Source organism: Vespa crabro, chromosome 6, assembly GCF_910589235.1.
Source record: "Vespa crabro chromosome 6, iyVesCrab1.2, whole genome shotgun sequence".
NCBI lineage: Eukaryota > Metazoa > Arthropoda > Insecta > Hymenoptera > Vespidae > Vespa > Vespa crabro.
The window spans coordinates 9,880,119-9,887,618 of record NC_060960.1 but is presented as its reverse complement, the minus strand read 5'-3'; the positions used below and the strand labels follow the sequence as shown (position 1 = coordinate 9,887,618).

Sequence of the window (7,500 nt, the reverse complement as noted above, 5' to 3'; positions counted from 1 at the left end):
AATGACCTAGGACAACGCTTGCGCTTCCGTTCGTGCAGAAAGGGAATTTCTTTCTTTTTCGAGGGTTGACCTCGAATCAGTCGAACTTTCGATTTGGCTTTTTCTAATTTTCTTTTTCTTTTTTTTCTTTTTTTTTTTGTTTTTTCCTTTTTAAATCCTTTTCTCGATAATTATTTTCTTCATTTGTTTCCTTCTTGTTGTTCCTTTTTCGACAAAGTTAAGAGAAAAAAAAGAATATATATATATATATATATATGTATGTATGTGTGTGTATATATATATATATGTATATTTATATATTGAATTCTTTCGATAGAATTCATTGACTCGATTCTCGAAGAATAAGACTGAGAAGATCGAACGAAAAAGTATTGAAATTGATCGATCATTTTTTTTTGTTTCCCTTTACTTTATATAAACTTTGTGAAATTTGAAATAGAAGAATTTGGCTCGTGGTGAATATTGACTCGATTTCGTAAGTTCGTCTTTAACGTTCTCACGTGTGATAGGGAAAGAGAGAAGAGAAAAGTAAAAAAAAAAGAAAGAATAAGGAAAGTGTATTCGGAAATATGACGGAAGTAATGGAATATTGGAAAAGAGTGGGGGAAATAAGTGCCGTGCGTTTCCGTGGCTAATCGTTGGGATAGTCTAGGATGATACATTGTTAAAGACACGGTGACTCGGTGATCCGCCGAGGGAAAACTTGTGAAGATTAGATAGAAGAAATAAAAAAGAAAGAAGAGGAAGAAGAAGAAAAAGGAAGAAGAAGAGGGAGGAGAAGAAGAAATAAGAAGGAAAAAAAGGAAGAAGAAAGGAAAGTGTAGGAACGTGCTGTTTCTCTTTTGCTTTTTATTTTTATTTTTTTTTTTCTCTCTCTCTCTTCTCCCGCTAAATTTGAACAAAAGTTCTTTTTTTTTTTCCTCTCGATAAATATGTTTTTCCTTTTATTTATATCATTGCTGTTGTTGGTGTTTTTATTCGAAGAAAATTAAGACGATAACATACGTCTTTACTTCGAACAGGAGAGTGCTTTAGGCTACCATCAAGAAGAAATTCTCGACCGATTGGATCGCGCCTCACGATTGCATTTCGCATTTCTTTATCGGGTATGTATACGCATATATATATATATATATATATATATATATATATATATAAACAAATATATGATATAAGCATAAATATAATGTTCTCAATTATATTCAATCGTGGCTTGTTCTATCTTGACATAACAGAATTAATTTAGTTATATCTTAGAATTGGGCAGAACGTCAAGGAGTATTATGATTTCATAATGTTTTAACATAATAACGAATATTTGTTGGTGCCAATAAACCTGGGGTAATGGTTAATTAGCCAATGACGTGCGGGCCGGCGTATATACGCGTTAATCTTTAGAAATGTTTCTTTTTTTTTTTTCTTATTTTCTTTTCATTTTATTCGTCTTCGTACTTGTTAATCTAATAATAGTAAGTGACTTTATTATTCCATCATTTATCCACTCTCTTCTGCATCCTATATATTTACATCGAAATACACGTGATGATTTTTGCGCTAATTGAATCACTCGAATACGTACAAGGTTTCACGTGAAAGAAAGACACACACAGAGAGAGAGAGAGACAGAGAGAGAGAGAGAAAAGAGGCAGACGCGTGTTAACGCTTGCCAAAAATGTTCACGGCGCATTAAACGTCCTAAGAAACGGAGCAGCGCGAATTTCCTGTATTGCAGAAGCGACGCCTCGTCAAACGACGAGGATGAAAAAAGAGAAGGGAGACGAAGAGGACGAGGTAAAAGATGAAGAAGACGAACTTCTCGAGATATCTGGGCAATTCGTAAAAGCGGATCTTACTCGCCTTTCGTCACGAGTCGTCTCTGTGAGTTCGCTTCTAATCGTACGAGCTCGGTAAGCGTTCGAGTTAATGACAGGCCGGAAGCGACGTTTAATTAAAGTACGCACTTCCGGTAGAAACGTTTTCACGAGAGCGTGTTATTTAGTCAAGCCCACGTTGCACAATTTCAAATTGGCCACGAAGAAAGGAACGATAAATTACGGGGCGAGGGGGGATAAAAGAGAAAAATATATATATATATGTATATGTATAAAATGTATGCATATTATCTATACACACCTATTAACATATGTCCTATGTAATTTTTTACACATTTCTTTTGTCCCTAATTTTCTTTCTCTCTCTCTCTCTCTCTCTCTCTCTCTCTCTTTTTCTTTCTTTTCTTTCTTTTCCTTTTAACGATGGACAAGAAGGAATAAATTACGAGCAGAGTACGGTTTTACCGACAAATGTCGTTATCGATTAAAAACCGCAGAGTAAGAGAGAGAGAGAGAGAGAGAGAGAGAGAGAGAGAGAGAGAGAGAGAGAGAGAGAACAAAATAGCATATTGCCGGTATGACGACGTTCGTAATTAGACGGATAACGTATTTCCATGTAGCATCTGTCGTCATTTGTCGTACGTATTGCATACACGGGCATGAGGATATTTTGACTATTATTGCGTAAAAAAAGGAAAAAAATTATAGAAAGAGAGAGAGAAAGAGAGAGAGAGAGCTAGAGAGGAAGATGAAGAAATAATTGTGAACGACGAGCGAGAAAATGGCGCGATAGAATGACGGAGCTCGTATCCAGATATATAATTATTCCGAATTCGTCGTACGATACGTACGAGGTAAGAATTAAGATCAATTGGAAAGGCCGAAAGTCGATCGAAAGCTAATCGAATGGTAACCATGATTACATGTCGCAATTAAGAGCCTAACAACGATGGACTTTAATCGCGTATCTTTGCCTCGCCTCACCTCGTCTTGCGTCGCGTCGCGTCGCGTCGCGTCGCTTTGAGTCGCGTAGCGTCGCGTTCTGGCAGTTAATCGCGATCGCTTTCGTGCCGCATGCGATGCGCTCGCCCATAATGATGCGTCGCCTCGAGGGAGCAACGGTGATTCGTTTTTCCGAGTTTTATTTTATTAAGAAAGACACTCGACTCTACCCTAGGTAGATATAGAGAGAGAGAGAGAGAGGGTTATATAGCGTTAAGGAGTAAACGATCCGCTTCTAGAGTCACGAGTTCCGGTCTACTCGAAACGTGATCCCAACATGGCAAAAAGCATTCTTAGACCGCGCTAGACTTCTTCGCGAGACCGAAAGTCACGAGTTTCTGTGTAAGAGTGAATGAGAGAGAGAAAGAGAGAAGGAGAGAGAAAGAGAGGAAGAAAGCGATCGTAGTCGTGGATCATAACGTGGAAGGCGAACGCCGTCACGGCTCCTTTCGGTGTAAATGATTTTACTGCCGAAGCCTTGTCGAGAGAATTAACGAGCCGCGATTATTCCATTTGCTTTCTCTCTTTCTCTCTCTCTCTCTCTCTCTCTCTCTCTCTTTCTCTCTTTCTCTCGTCAACTTTTTCTTCTTCTTCTTCTTCTTCTTATTTTTCATTTTTAACTTTACCCATGGGAAAGTTCCGCCCTTCGATGATTTTAGTTCTACGATCGATATTATAAATACTTCATCTTTAATCTCTCTCTCTCTCTCTCTCTCTCTCTATCTCTTTCTTTTTCTTTTGTTTTTGTTGTTGTTGTTGTTGTTATTGTTCTTTCTCTTCTTCTTTTTTTTTTTTCCTTTCGCATTTTAATACCCACGAAACGATCTCACGTTCATCGTTTATTTCATACTTCGTATTCGTATTATAATATAATAGAAGAGTAAAAAAGAATAGGTAAGAATATAAGTAAATTAAGATCGTTCGTCGTCTTCGATCGATCCATGCCCGATGTACGTCGTCATTATCACGTTCGGCCATCGTTCGTTCATATCCCAGAGATAAACTATGATTAAACGACTCTGACGGACAGCTCGGTTCTACAGTTAAAAATAAGAATATTGCGTGTACATTTGATCGTTCTGGCACGCGATCATCTTACACAGTTTAATGTAAATACTCGCCGTTATAACTTAAGATTCGAGTTTTATGAAAATTAATCTTTAAAATCTAATAAAAATCATTTATTATCACCAATCTTATATCCGATTTTCTTACGATCGATCATAAATCAATGCAAAAGATACATACATACTTACATACTTACGATTTATATTCGTGACTATATAAAAAGTCGTATAATCGTCTTCTTCCTCTTTGCTGTCGCCGTCGTCGTCATTGTTGTTATTGTTGTTGTTGTTGATGTTGTTGTTGTTGTTGGATTTGAAGAAAAAAAAAAAGAAAAAAGAAAATTGCACCTTCCTCAACGCCACCCACCTATTCCCAAGTGCGGGAGATTTGAAACTTTTCGTTTGGCAACAAGTGTTCCTTCGTGTTACACGACAGGCACGGCTTAAGTTTCAGCCACGGATGTATACCGAATTTCCGCGACACCTGTTGCGAAACATTTCGAATTTGCCAGCAGCGAACCGAGCGCGCACTCCCCCGCTCTCTCTCTCTCTCTCTCTCTCTCTCTAAAGCTTCTCCCTTCGAAGCTTAATTTCGTTCAATATTATTGCTATTATTATGATTTCCTTCGCATCGTTCCACTCGGCTCGACGTCTATTTTTAAATATTATTACGGCGCCTCTATCTCTCTCTATCTCTCTTTCGTTTCTTCACTCGGTTCTTTCGCTCGTCTGATCTCTCTCTCTCTCTCTCTCTCTCCCTCTCCCTCACTCGTATTTCTAGCTCTCTTTATCCGTGATTTTCATACGCGACGAAAGGAGCATGCTTTATCGCGCTCGATCGCGGCTGCGAGAGAGCATAGAGTGGAGAGGAAAGGGGATTGGCGAGGGATGGTAAAGGAAATGAAAATAAATCCCATCGATATCGTTTCTTTTTACTCGCAAATTACGACATCAATGTCGATCCGAGAAATAAATTTTCTTTCGTTGATATTTAATGAGGAATAATAATATTTTTACGAAAAGAATAATGACTATATTCCTTCCTTTCACGTTGCATCGATGAATTTTATATCGACTATGGGGGATTATAGGGATTTGGAAAAAGAGAGAGAGAGAGAGAGAAAGAGAAAGAGGGAGTATGTATATATATATGTGTGTGTGTGTGTGTGTGTGAGAGAGAGAGAGAGAGAGAGAGAAAGAGAGAGTGAGAGATAGATAGAAGAATCTTCGAGGCTTCAAGCCGAAACTATTTTCGTTTCAAACGCGTAAATCAAGAGAGCTCTTGTAAACCAGGACTCGGATATTCTATTCCATGTTCTCTCGATGGTCCGACCGTGTTTGAGAAACGACGTTACGTTGTTTAACGAATTGAAAATCATTAGAATACGTCGATGGACAGATAGATGGATGTGATATATGCGGATACCTGTGTATTGCTTTTCTTTTTCTTCTTCTTCCTCTTCTTCCTCTTCTTCTTCTCTCTCTCTCTCTCTCTCTCTTTTTTCTTTCCCCTTTTTTTTTTCGGAAGGAAAATTCGAAATTGTCTTTTTATTTTGATACGCGCACGATACGCATGGATATTCGATGTCCAACGATTCGAACGTCCTTCGAACGTAGAGGCAGCTAGTGACGTAAATTTATGACTAACGAAGTATCTTATTCACAATACGGCGTAATCGTCTCCTTGCCAATTAACACCGTAGCGAACCGGCCGGCTTCATTACGCCACCTTCGAATTACCCATGCTAGTCGGTGCAAAGGAGACGGACGGTATAATGAAAGAAAAAAAGAGAGAGAGAGAGAGAGAGAGATAAATAGAAAGGTGAAGCCATCTGTATATACCGTAACTAATTCTTTTTCTGAAATCCCTCGAAGACATTCTCACGAAGCACAAAAATCACGAATGAATTCGACCTTGCTCTAAAAAAAAAAAAGAAAAAAAAAAAATACCAAAAACAAAAAAAAAGAGAAGATCAAAAAAAAAGATCACTTTTGAAATATACTCATCTGTCTGTCTCGAATATATATCTCTTTTCGTTCTTCAAAAAAATTCAATATATCCGTGTGAAAATGATACGTGTATTAATGTATTTACACGCGTTCGACTATGTGTTTTCGAACGTCCGTTTATTAATTTATGCGATTAATTCATTTTTTTTCCTTTCTTCTTCTTCTTCTTCTTCTTCTTCTTCTTCTTCTTCTTCTTTTTGCTTTCTTGTTTTCGTCTTTTTCCACAGACACGTTTCGCGCAGGCGAAACAGGTTTGTTTATTAAATACTTATGTAAGTTCATCTTGTATATATATATAATATGATACTTTTGCAATTTGTTGTAATTTTATTTTCGATTGGCCCGAAAAATAATAAGAAAATTGTTGTATTAAACGTCCGACGATATTACGACTCGATAAAAACGCGAACGTGTTTCAGTCTCTCTTTCACAATAATTGACCTGTGGCGGTGCTTCGTACAGTAATTATCGCGGCACTAAAGTCTCCTGGCACGCACTTTTAACCCATTCGCACCGGCACACATTATTTCTCTTTCTAACTTGTTTAGATTGCTACACGTATGTGTTTAACTCTCTATATATATCTCTTTCTCTCCTTCTATATATATATATATATATATATATATATATATATATATATATATATCTTTCTCTCTCTCTCTCTTTCTTTCTCTATCTGTCCGTCTTTCTTGTTTCTCAAATTGATCCGAAAGAGTCTTCTTACATGCCAATCAATAAGTATTTTCTTCACTTGAGTCTTTCAAAATTTTCGTTAATTAATATTTTAAAAGCAAATGAACGTTGGGTTTTTTTAATTGTATATATATATATATATGTATAGATATATATATAAAAGAAAGAAAAGAAAAAATGGTTGTATTAAAGAAAGTCGATCGTAGGAGGGTATAGAGGCTATAAAAAAAAATTGTTCGAAACGATCGATTAGAAGGTCGATCATAGTGTCGAAAGGAACGAAGAAGCTCTTCTTCCATGTAGTGGGGTGGGGGGTGAGAGCTCTTCTTAGGCGATTTGTTTCGAATTTTTTTTCCCTTCCTGCTTCCTTTTTTTTACTCATTTCTTTTTTCCTCTTTTACTTTTCTTTCTTACCCTTGCCATTTTTTTTTTGTTCCTTTTTCCTTTTTTTTTCTCATCTCGAGTAATTTCACGAGACTTAAAAGAAAGAGAACATTGACTCTTGAGCTCTTCGAGCCGACAAGAAACATTTTCTCTCTCTCTTTCTCTCTCTCTCTCTCTCTCTCTTTCTCTTTCATTCTCGTTTCACAGGAAAGTATATATCCCGTAGGATGTTACTACTGAAACTGTAATTATAGCGGCAGTAAAGTTACCAGTACGCATTGCAATCTTCGAAACATTCGTAAAACACGGCCTTCTCTAAAGTAAGAGACACGAGCCAAGAGAAGGGAAAAGGGTTAAGGAGTATGTGGTGGCGGTGGTAGGATGGGGTGGGGTGGGGTGGATGAAAAGAAGAAGAATATGAAGAAGAAAAGGAAAAAGAAGAAGGAAAAGGAGGAGGAGGAGGAGGAGGCGGCAAGCATCGATCCTCCTACGGTCCTCAGGAAGAGGATAGT

The 7,500-nt window shown here is 37.4% G+C and overlaps 1 protein-coding gene across 19 annotated transcripts in view; it reads left to right on the top strand.

Annotated features, from left to right (window-relative positions):
- LOC124425069 (zinc finger homeobox protein 3) overlaps window positions 1-7,500 on the top strand; it is a 399,866-nt gene that overhangs the window by 114,651 nt on the left and 277,715 nt on the right. For 2 of the 19 annotated variants that reach the window (XM_046964869.1, XM_046964865.1), the window contains exon 1: window positions 888-1,106. The exons of the other annotated variants lie outside the window; for them this stretch is intronic. The gene's annotated coding sequence lies outside the window, so the exon portion shown is untranslated. Of the gene's footprint in view, window positions 1-887; window positions 1,107-7,500 lie in introns of those variants that run through there. 19 annotated transcript variants of the gene reach the window in all.